Here is a 14,081-nt window from a genome sequence, read left to right on the forward strand (position 1 = left end):
TATTTGCATGTATCCTGCAGTAGATTTTACACAGTTACGGAATTTGAAACACGGGTTTCTTCCTGAGATAAAAATACTACTTGTTAAACTAATTCAGTGTCATATTTATTTTGGAAATACCCGAGAAGCCCTGTATGGTACCTTCAAACACATACACCACACCATAAGATTCATTATCCTCTTACTAATTATACGACATTTTATAAGTTTATCATTTCTATACTGAGGATAATTTTTTAAATTTATTTGTTTAGTGTTTCGCACAAATCCATAACATTCATTAGCTTCTGTACCTTATCTATAATAATAATATAATGAGCTAATGCCTTTTATTCCAGTATCGGAATTAGGCGAGGTCTTTAATCCCTATCTTGCTTTTGGAGACTAGGTAGGCAGTTTAATCTCCACCGGAAACCAATGAGAGATAGCTGGCCCTTGTCTATCACTATTTATAGGTGGCCACCGATGAAGAGACCGGCAAACAAGTGCTGCCATCTCTTGGTACCTAATCCTAACAGGATATGCTACTATCCTGTTAGGATAGATATTTCATTATTTGAAATAATGCGGTTTCTACTGTCGAGTTTCCGGAAGAAAAAACCCGCTTGCCTGTGTCAGAGATCGACTAACTCCAGAACCGGTAGAAGAAAGGCTTAGATTAAGTTCCTCCATTCGGCGATTAGACTTGAACCGTGTCTTTTTTCGGATGGTCTAGCGCAGAAGATGCAAGCTGACACTTCCACTGAGTATATTTTATTGACAAATAACAATAACAAAATGACCAATAACAAATAAATACATAGTAGTAAAAATAAATACATCATTAATAGGTACATCATATATTTACATATATACCTTTACTTCCTTAAGGGTACTACCAGTGCCGGATTTACGTATAAGCTAAAACAAACTACAGCTTATGGGCTCGCAATCTGCTGGGGACTCAAATAAAAAAACAAAAAGACCAGCTGATGTAATTCAAAACAGTAGGGGGCCTCTGGGTTTTGTATAGCTTAGGATCTCAGCAAGTCTAAATATCTTAATATCTTTGTTTTACTGTTATTAACCATTTAATTGTCAGTTATTTTAACACGCAGTTATTTTATTACACATTTTGATTTCTTGAAGTTCACTTAGCAATTCAGAAATTGTCTTATTAACTGATGCTGTCTCTCTCTCTCTCTCTCTCTCTTTCTGGCTTTCTCTCTCTCTCACACGCACAAACGTATATATAAAGATTCTTTCTGGTCAGCCATCCGAAGGGTAGCCTTGATTAATTTGCTGCAAATCGAATTCCTAAGGACTTCCATTCCTCTGCGCTCATCTTTTTCAAAAGGATAGAGTTCCACATGACAACTTGGAGGTATCAATGGAACGTTGTTTGGATATTTTCACCCCACCTGTTCTGTCATACATATTGTCATACATGTATGTCCAAATAGTAAACATATTTATAATAATTATGATTCTTTGTACTCTGCTTGACTTTTTCTCATTTAGCCAAAATATTAGATTTTCATTTGTTATTTGATTTGTGGCATCCATTTTTTCACAAGAATCCACGTTTCTTCTGCTTTTTTACAATAAATCATTATGTGTTTCTGGCTGTTTACAGAATTGACTGGTTGCAAGATCATCCAACTGTATTCTTTTGCCTCAACCCACATTTTGGTTAGCAAACATGATTGTTGAACTTTAAAGAAAAATCTTTTATAGAATGGACATATTGGAAGACGAAATCCATTGTTTAAATCTGAGCTTAGTCTGATCTCTCCTCTTTTTTGTTCTCTCTGCTGAAGTATTGGGAAAATGGTTCTAGATAGCTTTGCATATGATGATCTTGATTTGATATGTAGTACTCGTAACTTCTCAATATAACATATGATTTGGACTGCAAAAAGAAATAAAGATCAGGATTGCAAAGGGAAGAACCAAGGCCGCATTTATACTTTTGGAGGCCCGAGGCGCAACATCATTACGATGCCCTCAAAAATAAGCATTTTTTTAGTTTATTGAAAATAAAAGTCAACATTTCCATAATAATTCATTTTAATAACACAATACAACATTGGTATACATATATTTGTATTTTAAAAAAAGTATAAAAATAAATCAGTTCAAATTTAATTAAAAAAATTAATAACTAAAAGTTATTTTTTCTGGCTTTGGTTTTAGCAAATATATCTATAATGTCATCATAATTGACGAGTCCATTACATCTGATTCACTGCATAATAACGACAGGCCACTTGTTTTATTTTGGTGCAAGTTGCTTCTTAAATAATTTTTTATTCGTTTCAACACTGAAAATGAGCATTCAGCACTTGCATTTGAAATAGGCATCGTCAAAAATATTTTTAAAATTGTTTCTACGTTCGGAAAAGTATACCTTAACCCATCGTTTATAAATTTGTACATATTTTTAATTGAAGAATTTTCTTCCTTTATCATTATTAAAAATTGCTTAACTTCATCAGTAAATTTTTCTGGATCAATATCAGTCCCATAAGTTTGTAAAATTTTATCAAAATACTAGTCTTGTTCTTGTCTTGATCTATATCTTCCTTCAAAAAAATTTCAAACATATCTAATATGTCGAAATAGCTTTATGTTCTTTCATTAATTTCCAAAATTAGTTTATCACAAATGATATTAAAAGTGTTCACAGCGAAATTTTTTTTCAAATGTAATATAATCTCATTGTTAGATTGTGAAACTTCGTCAATCATTTTTTTTTCTTCCGTTTTTTAACTCTTTCCTTTTCATCTTTAAATTTTGTCTCATCTGTTAATAAATTCGCTTCTTCATTTACAGCAGCAAAACTATTTCTTATATCTAAAATGAAACCAACTAAAGAGTGTAACAAATTATTAGCTAAAAACAAATCCATATTCGTTGTAAAATGTTGTCCCACATAACTGTTAAAATTGCTGTTTCTGGTTTGTCAAAATGTTCAGACAATGATGAGGTCTCTCATTTAGAAATAGGGTTTTCATGAGGAGAAATACATAGTTCTAGTAATGTGTCTTTAATTTGTTTATATCCACGTTTCAAAGCCAATATAGCGTCAGCTCTTGCGGACCACCTAGTTTCACTTAGTCTTTTAGCTGTTAAAGATTTTTTTCTAAATGCTTAAGGAGTATACCCCATCTTCTTGTTGAAGAGGAAAAGTAATTATATACATTTTGAATAAAACAAAAATATTGCAGTGCTTCCGGACAAGATTCGGTGGCATAGTTGCCGATTAAATTTAAGGAATGACTAGAGCACGGTATATAATGTGCAGAGGGACTACGTTTTTTCAGCTTGTAAACCTGTATAGATACCTTTCATATTGGCAGCGTATCATAGCTTTGCCCTCTGCACATTTTTATATCCAAAGATAATTCTTTTATTTTTTTTTAAACTGCCCCTCTTCTAAATATAAGGAATTATGTTGTGTAATTCTGATGAACACCATAAATGTTTTTCTAATGTCAGAATTTGCGGCAGCATACCTAAATATCATAGGTAGTTGGTCATTGTGGGCAATGTCTGGCGTTCAATCGAGTATTATTGCAAAATAAGCAGCTTCCTTGATTTCTGATATTATTATTTCTCTTGTTTTTTTAGCTATTAAAGCTATGAATTCATCACAAGTATGTTAGAAAATATAATTTGATCTGTCAGAACCACAGTTGGCGTACATTTTCATGTGATGTTTTAAAAATTCATAAAATTTACTTAAATAATGTAAACACGATAAATAATTTCTACAAGAATCAAAAAAAATATCATTTGCATTTCCTCTAAATGCTAGCCCTAGTTTACTCAGTAACTTAATGGTAGCTATTATTCTTTTTTAAACCTCTCTCCAATAATTTTCTTCAGATTGTATTTGTTTGATCAATTCAGATTCAATTCGACTATTTACAGAACTTAGTTTTCTTTTGCGATATGTGCACATCACTCGTATATGCTCAGTAGAATGCTCGTGATCACATAAGGTTCGTGTTATATTTCCCCAGTCATTAAAACCCTTCATTAAGCTATTATTTGACTTAGAAAACAATTTACAAACAAAGCAGTAAATTGCTTTGCTGGTTTCTGAAAAAATTAGCCACTCTCGTTTCTCCTTTGTTCCATTCGCCTTTTTACAGTAAAAATGATATATATTCTATTTCTGACATATATTCTATTGCGTTCTGTATATTCTTTTTTTAAATTTTCGATTTTACCAACATTCTGGGACATATTTATTAAAATATGCTAGATAAATTGTTCATTAATAGTAAGTGGCCACACTGCTAAACCGGTAGGATAAGAAATATCTTGCTTGCTGGTGAGTACAGACTCCGATTGAAAATTTTCTTCAGAATCCTCTTGATTTGTTTCATTTACTTCTTTCTCTTCTTCTATGTTTTCCACATCATTTTGATGTTCTTCATTTTCACTTTCATCTCCTCCTGATAATAAATAAATTTCGTGTGATGATACAGCGTTCTCCCCTTTTTACGGGAGTTCACAGTACCATCTATTCCCCCCGAATTTTATGCGGGCTCAGGAACCGGCATAGGCTGACGAATCAGACCTGTGGCTGGGTCAGTATTCCTGACTGTAATCCGTGTATATCCTCGGACCGGTTTGCCTTCTTGCGCGATGAAAAACACCAGATAAACTGGCGGAAAAAAATCCTACTCTCCAATCCCAAGACCGGTTAACTTGGCAGTGGCTGAGAAAGATCCTTCAGCTCCTCACGTCGTTGACGGCAATCGAACCTAGGACACTCCTTCCCGAGGTATATGGTTGCGAAGCACAAAGCCACTAGGCTAACCGCGCGGAACTCCTGATAATGATACCAATGTTTCGTTTTCATTCCAAGAACTGTGAAGTACAACTTTAGTTCTACGAAATTCTTCATTTTCAGAACGCAAGAAAGACAAAATTGCCACCTTTTGACTATTTAGCTGTTTTTCATTTTCTCTAAGTCGTTTTTTTTTACTAGCTGCGGATTCAAATTTTCTTGGCATCATTATGTGTATTAATCTATCAAAAACGAAATAAATATTTATTAAATGCAAAATAAACATATAAATAAAATAAACAATTACGTTAAAAGCTTAAAAATTACAAAAATAGAAACTGTAGTATAGTTCGCCCACCGTTTGTAGGTTCCTGCTTCGTGTCTTTTCAAGAATAGTCGATTCATGCTGAAGGGGAGAAAGAAATGAAGGACGTCCGAATTGGTTGCCAACACGCGAAATCACGTGCTTTATAGGTAAAATTTTCCAACTGTTATACAAGTAACATAGTTAACTACAATAATCATAAAGGAGAAGTTAATTTTCCGACCGGTAATAATAAACAATTCATCCCACTATACGGACTGATTACCCTATTATCGGAATGGATTCTCCTTTTTCTGAGATGCGCAGAAGTGTCAAAGGATCTCTAATCGGTGGGCGAACTATATCTTGGTTTTGTTAAAATAAACGAGTAACAGTAAAATAAGAATAATAATTAATTTAATATATTCTTACCGACTGCGACAATTACTTTAACCATATAATTAGGTACATACACTTCTATACAGTATACCGATTGACAAGTACTAGCCAAATAACGGTAATTAAACTATCAGTTTAATTACCGCAGGACATATATGGCGCAGAGGGTGAAGCGTGACGCTTTTCATATTCCCTGTTGTCTGTTTCGGGAGCAGTGATGGGAGAGATTTGTGAGTTATTTTAGCTCGCCCTGAGTGGGCAGAGGTGGTTATTCGTCGTTGGGTGTTAGGATGGCTTTCGGTCTTTTATGATTCCAGTGGTCATTACCATCATAGTTTTCGGCTTGCTGTATTAGTTGGTTTGGATGCGTAGATGTCTTCATAAAGAATTTCTCTGCTAGGGAGCGTAGTAATGGAGAGATGTAGGGGATATTTATGTCACGGTGGATTTGGGCGTTTCTAATGAACCACGGGGCGTCCAGAATCATTCGCAGGCATTTGTTCTGTAGTCTTTGTAGCTTGAGAATGTTTGTCTTCCAGGTATGGCTCCAGGCTGGGGAGGCGTATATGACTGTGGGACGGATCACTGTCTTGTACAGTAGCATTTTGTTTCTTGAGCTTAGTTTGCTGTGTCTGTTGATCAAGGGATATAGCTGGGCGATAACTTTTGAAGCTTAGGTGCATGTGCTCTTGATGTGGCTGTTGAAGGATAATCGCTTATCGAGAAGTATTCCGAGGTATTTTGCTTCACTTTTCCAGGGAATTTTAGAGTTGAACAGGGTGATGTCTCCTTTCAGGGATGCTCGTCTTCTTGTGAAGAGTATCGTTGTGATTTTCTAGGGGTTTAATTGTAGTCGCCAGTCTTTAAACCATTTTTCTAGATTCAGGATGGTGTCTTGTAGTTTTTTGGTAACGAAATGTGGTTGGCGAGATCTGGCTAGAATAGCCGTGTCATCTGCATAAAGGGAGATGGTGGATGTAAGAGGATTTTAAGGGATGTCTGCCATATAGATGTTGAACAGGATCGGGGCTAGCAGTGATCCTTGAGGAACTCCAGCGAGGATTTTCCGTGGGGTTGAGACTGTTTCATTGATTTTGACTTGCATCCTACTGTTGGAGAGATATGATTTGATCAGATGTATCATGTTTAGCGGAAGGTTAGCGATGATGAGTTTGTAGAGGAGGCCTTGGTGCCAGATCTTATCGAAGGCCTTTGAGATGTCTAGGAAGACAGCTCCAGTGTGTTGATTCCAATTAAATCCTGTAGTGATGTATTCTACCGGTCTATGGATTTGATGGGTGGAGGTGTGATTTTGACGGAAGCCAAATTGTTCTTCTGGAATGATATTTAGTTGGTTTACATGATCTTGGAGTCTGATGAGGATGATTTTCTCAGCTATTTTCCCTAAATTGGATAGCAGGCTGATGGGATGGTAATTTTCAGATAGGTGTGGGTCTTTGCCTGGTTTGTGAATTGGGATGATGTCAGCTATTTTCCATGACTGGGGGAAGTGCTGCCATTTGAGGATGGAGTTTATGATGTTTGACAGATGTGCTATGGCTTTGCGTGGTAGTGCCTTGATGACTTGGTTAGTGATGCCGTCAGGACCTGGGGCTTTCTTGATCTTGAGATGGTTGATGATACCGATTATTTCGGTAGGTGAGGTAGGCATTATAGGACTTGGATTGACATCGAGACGATTTACTGTGAACCTGACTTTACGATGGATCTTGTATACGTGGCTGATGTTTAGGTTCTCATATGAAGGACTGCATTATTTCTCTAGGTTTCTTGCTATGGCTTAGGCTTTGTCAGCATCTGTGTATGCAAGGTGCTGTTCTGCTTGCAGAGGGGGGGGGGAGGGATTTGCGCTTGTTCCTGAGGTTGTTTAGGAATTTCCATATAGAATGATCTGCTGTGGAGATGGAGGTGAGCTTGTTGTCCCATTGTTGGTTCGTGTGGTTCTGAAGAGCTTCTCGGACAGATTTGTTTAATCTGTTGAGGGCTGTTTTGTCCTGGGGAGCACGAGTGTTGGGATATCTTTTTCTTTGTCTGTTTTTTTCCCTTATTAAGTCCATGATTTCTTCCGGGAGATGATTTTGTTTGTGGGTAATCGTGGATACTGTGGCTGCTGTTATGGCTTTATTGATTTGATTGGTGAGGTTCTTTATTGCTGTGTCTATTTCTTCCTTGGCTCTTATATGGGGAACTGGACCAATGTGTTCTGGTAGCACTTTCTTAAGTTACTCCCAGATGATGGAGGTTTGGGGGGAGGTGACTGATCTTTGTTCCCTAAGTGAAGTAGGATTGGGTTGTGGTCTGATGATAATTCGTTCAGTGCGTGAATGCTGTGCTGGTATTTGATGTTGTGTAGAATGGCGATGTCTAGGATGTCGGCTGTGCCAGTTAGGCTGTGGTGGGTTGGTTCGGTGGGTCCTGTTATGACAGCGTTGTTTAATCCCGTGTAGCTGAAGAGGATACGGCCATTTTTATTTATGGTTCTGCTGTTCCAGGAGGGATGTTTGGAGTTTAAGTTCCCAGCAACGATGATGGATTCATTTGTGCCTAGTACAGCATCCAAGTCAGAAAATAGTAGAGTCTTAGCAGGGGAGTTGTAGGCGGCGTAGATTTTAAGTCTTCCAGTTGAATTTGTGTGGACTTCGACACTGGTGAGTTCTAGGTTGGAGGTTGGGGGGAGTGAGTATTTCATTGTGCCTGATGCAGTTCCTGATAAGTATAGCTGTATCACCACTTCTGTAATCCAGTCGGTCATTTCTATATAGTGTGTAGCCTCTCAGTTTTGGATTGTCTGCAGGTCTTAGATGAGTTTCATTAATTAGGATGACGTCAGGGTTGTATCTGTAAGAGAATTCTTGAAGCTCCAGTGTCTTGTTTTTTAGGCCATTGGCGTTCCAGGCGGCGATCTGTAGTGAGTCTGGCAGTAATTTAGTTTTATTCATTAAAAAGCATTGATAATATGGTTTGAGTTTCTTTTAGAAATCTTTTTGTGGAGTTTGGTGAAGGGTTTGACTTACTGAAGTCTTGAAGCATGTTTGCCAATGAGGCTGTGATGACTGTTGTCATGTTTGGAAGAGTTTGATCCTGCTGGATATCTTTGGATGAGCGGGCTACTTTGGCGTATGTCCTGCTTCGATGGTAGCTTTCCAGACTGTTGGTATTTTCCATTTGTGAGAGCTGGTATTTTGTTGTCTTTTGTTGGGTGTCAGGCAACTGGGGAGCCGTCAACTCTGGTGCCTGTTGAGAGATCTGTTTCCTTTTGTTGTCTGTTTTATTCTTAGGGTAGTGACTGCAGCCTCTGTAGTTTGCCGGGTGGGGGGGCCCCCGCAGTTCGCGCATTTGGCTGGTGAGGTCCTGGGTTTTGAGCAGGTTGCTGTGGGGTGGTTTTGCCCACATTTGAGGCAATTGACACGCGTGTCAATTGCCTCAAATGTGGCAAAATGCGTGTCCGTACTTCTGACATCTGTAGCACTGGCCTGACGAGGCTCTTTTTCTTAGTGTTTCTGTTGTGAGTTTCAGACCACAGATCGTTGTCAAGTTGTATATGTTCTTGTGTGTGTTGGGTATCTCAACGAGTACTAGGCGCATTGGACTCTTGTCAGCCCATAGCATTCTGCTAAGCTTGACAGGTGGGAGATCGTGGAGGTAGAGGTCTTCAGTAATTTCATCTGTGCAGATGTTTTCTGTTACTCCCCTGAGTACAACTTTTAGGTTTTTCTCTGACTTCAGTGAGTAAGTATGATATTTAATATTTGACTCGTCCATGGTTTTTGTGAGGAGTCGGTAGTCGCCTACTGTGGGAGGCTGGATTTTAACTCCCTCGTCTACGTTTTTTGCCCATGAATAGGCAATTTGGTGGTTTTGCATAATAGGCCTAAGGGCCGTCCAACGTTCTTTTTCCCGTAGGACAATTGGAGGAACTTTTTCGTTGTTGGGTATGGGGAGGTCAGTGTTGGGGGTGTCTTCTTTCATCCCCTCGTTTATCTGAGTCTCCGCTGTTTTACGTTTTTTCCGTGCATGGGTTTCTGTATCGTGTTTTGGAGTGGGAGGAGAGATTATCAGGTTCATCTTCCCATCTTCCCCTGATGTTGAGTTGTCCCCTTCTGTGGAGTCGTCTGTCGCTGAATATCGGTTTAGAAACCCTGGCCACTTATCTCAAATTTCTTCAGCAGTTTTTTGAGGAGATCGAGCGCCAGCTTCTTATCCAACGATTGGATAAAGTCATCGGGACTTAAAATGGTCATGTTTAAAATACTCAAGTATATGCTTACCTGAGCTGGATCTAAAGGACTTCCGTATAACGTATATAAACACAAAATATAACACATCGTGAGACCACAATCACTAATTAACAACACAGTCATCAGCTACTTGTTTACTTTCGCTTTCCACTTATATAAAAAATCTGAATCAACACTCCGTATTATTCATAACAACTATCAAAATCCCTGATCATATAAATAAGCACTTGGCAACCGCCATTACGCCCCAGCGCCATCAGACAAACTAAATCAGTTTAATTACCGTTTTTTGGAATTCTCCTTTACTGTTCTACGATGATATTTGACCCTGTTTGGTGCACAATTTATTTATTGTGTCTCTTCCCCAAATATAAACGAATATATATAAAATTATATATATATATTTTTTACATAAAAGTTTATATAAAAATTTGTTTATATAAACGAATGTATAAAAACAAATACAAAATATAAACGAATTGAACATGTATACAATAAATATTAATATTAAAAAAATCTTGGTAATATTAAACTAGCAACCTTGTAAGTCATTTTATAGAAATAAATGACTAACTTATATCGATGGATTATAAATAATTATGCAACTTCAACGATACTTTATATTTTATATTAAATTTTCTAAATAGTTTAAAATCTTTTAATGTAATTCTAAATATATATATTATTTACACTTTTAAATATTCCATGTAATTGAATCATAATAAATTTAAAGAAAGATGTAATTAAAATCTTTCTGTGAAAGATTTCAATTGCACTGTTGATTATTGATTTTGAGAACGTTGATTTTGTTTGACAAGCTTCATTGCCAAGCATCATAGTTGCTAAAAAATTCTGAATACCGAAAAAATATTGAAAGGTATGGTAATAATTTAGTATAAGGATAAAAGTTTTTTTGTTTTTTTTTAAGAATTTAAATGCAATAAAATTAAGCAAGGAGCCTGTGTAGCGCAGTGGATGTGGCGTTTGCACACCACGGCGCTTGACCGCACGAAAGAAGAGTTGGTTTCGAGTATAGTCGGCGACTAGGGGAAATTTTTCTAAGCCTTTTTTCGACCGGTTCCCGAGTTAGTCGATCCCGGCAAGAGGGTTTTTCGTCCTGTAAACTCAAGAAAATCGACCGTAGAACCCACATTATTTCAGACATTAAATATATTGTGTTAGGGTTAGGGACCACGAGATGGCGGCACATTTGAGCCGTCTCTCTTCACTGTGTACCGCTTAATTAGTGGTAGCCTTTGGCCATCTATCTCTGATTGGTACCAGTGGAGATTGAACTGCCCACTCAGTCTCCAAAAGTTAGATAGGGCTAAATGCTTCGCCTACTCCCCGTATACGGTAATAAAAAAAAATTAAAAAAAAGACATTAGCTGATTTTTTTTTTTTTTTTCAAATTAAGCTTGCTAATCAAGGTAAAAATTGGAACTTCATGAACTGTAAAGTTCAGATATTCTCACTAAAAATAAAAATTTTGAATTTACGGTAATAAAAATTATAGCAAAAATCATCATATTTATGGAATTATAACATTTATTTATTACAAGATGTATTCAACTCCAGCTTTGATTTTTTTAAGTTGCAGTAATAAGCATAATAATTCCAGCTTCAGTTAAAACGTAGAGGCAATAAATAGTAACAATAACTTGCTATGCTCGCTAACATCTACTTGTTTACTCGACATTTTACCCTAAAATGACTAGAATCTTGATGTACAAAAAATGAACTCAAAAATCAGTTTAATTTATAAATAATAATAAACTTGAAATTCAAATGCTCTATTTATGTGATATAGAAACTGCTCTTACCCAACTAATTAATACAAATAGCAGCAGCACACAAAAAAAACCTGTTGTCTCTGGAACGTGTTTAAAAATGATCGCAAAAACTTTAACTCAAAAACTTATTTACTCTGTTTACAATTTTCAATTATTAAACATCTAGTATACTTGCAAAGAGGTTAGCAAACTCTCTATTAAGTTACTTTTTACAAACTGTATATCAACTTCAAATATGCCAATAGATTCTCTTATTGACCCTTATTGTTTCTGTTAATCTAAATCTTAATTGTCCAAATAAAACACATCATAAGAGGAATTGTAGAAAAGTATATAACTTGCAAAATCTCTGTATCGCACATTCCTCTCAGATCTTGAGCTTCCTTCAGGAAATCTGACTTCAGAAATATCTCATCGGAAAAATAGCGGACTGTGAACTGTGCCCTCCAGTACTCATATACAGCTCCAGCAAAAAGTTATTCTCCCACTGCGAAAAGAATAACTTCCGTGTGAAGGTGCTTCGGGTAATTTGTTTTGCCTTTTCTCCTCTGCTTGGGCTCGCCAAAAATGCCTGGACGACTGCCTCCTTTTTCTGCCACCTCCACTAACTCGAATTGTGGCCAACTCAACCGGGATTTCTCTCTGGCCTGGAAGCTTTTCTCTGGCGATTGGAACATCGCCTTTCGGCAATTCGAAGCCTTCTCTTAAGACTGGAACCGGGAAGATCCTCTCTGGCAACGTCTGGAAACGGGAAACCTTCTCTCTCTAGCGACTTCTGATCTGGGAAGCCCTATATCTTTGGCTTTGTCTCCTTTTATTATGCCTTCTCTGAGACCTCGCACGAAGTTTGTAACCACCGAAGAATTCGGCACGATTCTTTCATCTTAAGTTTCAAGTTCGGCCCGCTCTTTATTCTCTTCTGAGCCTTCTTTTGATTGTAAGTTGCCGACCATCGGAAAGTTGTTTGAACTTTTCTGACCGACTTCAGAGGTGTTTATGTGCAGAGCTTGTAAGCCTTTCTCATATACACAAAATGTAATAAACAACCCTTCTAATGTCGCCATGTAGATCTATTACATAGAGCTCTGGTGAAAAACATTGCCTTTGTTTATAACACTCTAACATATTCTTATTAAAGAAGTAGATACAGTTAATTTCCAAAGGGCTATTTACAAAAATATGTAATATTTTTGTAAATATGTATTATTTTTTCTAACATTCTTATGGGACTTGACCTAAGTAAAAAATCGATGTAATGTGCTTTGGAATATTTAAGCTACAATCGAGTTTTTAAAATATTGATAAGAACAATAGTCTAAAAGTCCAGGTAGTCCAGCGAAAACCATTTGTGACAAAATGAAACTAGTTTATTTATTTAAAAACACAAAAATACAAATTTATTAACTATATCTTTATAGAGTTCATACGTAAAAGGACTCTCATAATAATAATAATAATAATAATAATAATAATAATAATAATAATAATAATAATAATAATAATAATAGATTTCTACAGATGTGTCTCATCTTGTTTTGGTATTATCAAAATGACAATATTATTCTGAATCATTATGAATTTTGCTATTTTATTATTATGCCGCTAATGTTTCTTCAAATGCGACACTTTTTACAACAAAACTGGCTAAGTTATGTTGAATATATCTGTTCGCAAATATATTCAAAATCCCTTTTACCTAATAAAAAGGCAGAATGCTGATGACGTTTGATCAGCATTCTATCTGTTAAAATGCAATTACCCCCCCCCCCCCCCATCGCCGTTAACGGATTATTGTATTTCTTGGATTGACCCTTTTTTACTAATGAAAAGTTTGGAAATAAAATTTCATTTTGACGTATTGACGTATTTCTTGGATTGACCCTTTTTTGCTAATGAAAAGTTTGGAAATAAAATTTCATTTTGACGTATGCACCTACACATGTTTCAAAAGATAAATTGCATGGAAAATATCGCTACTTCAAAACTGCTGCATATCCAAATTAGCCGAAAATATGTACATAACAGTTGACTTCATAACTGCCGTTTATTTTGATTTGTAGTGAGTGATTAGGGGGGGGGGGGGGAACCAAGAAAGTTGAAATGCAAAAACCTACAGATTACGTTATAAAAATTATGCATTACTTGAAATGATTTAAGATTTACGTATGATGACTAACCTTCGAACTAAGATTATGAATAAATTTGGAAACTTAATTTGGAACAGAGGGAGGCTGTATTCATTTTTAGATTCGGATTTTCATGAATTTATAAAATAATTGTTTGACAAAAATAATTATCTTCAATCAAGTTCTTGGAGAATTTTAAAATGTATTGGCGATTAAAATAATTAGCAAAAAAAATTGATAGTGACATTGATCTTCCAAAGTGATACAATATGAAGTGAAGAAAGTATGAAAGGATTTCTTATTTTACACTGGCATTAAAAACTATAATTATACGATAAAAACAAGCAGCAAAATGAATATAACTCATAGGTATTTAGTCTGATGTAACATAGATTCTGGTTACCGAGAAAGGCAAGC

The sequence above is a fragment of the Typopeltis vanoorti genome, chromosome 16 (genome assembly GCF_054136105.1).
Source record: "Typopeltis vanoorti isolate ZY-2024b chromosome 16, IOZ_Tvanoo_1.0, whole genome shotgun sequence".
Taxonomy (NCBI): Eukaryota; Metazoa; Arthropoda; class Arachnida; order Uropygi; family Thelyphonidae; genus Typopeltis; species Typopeltis vanoorti.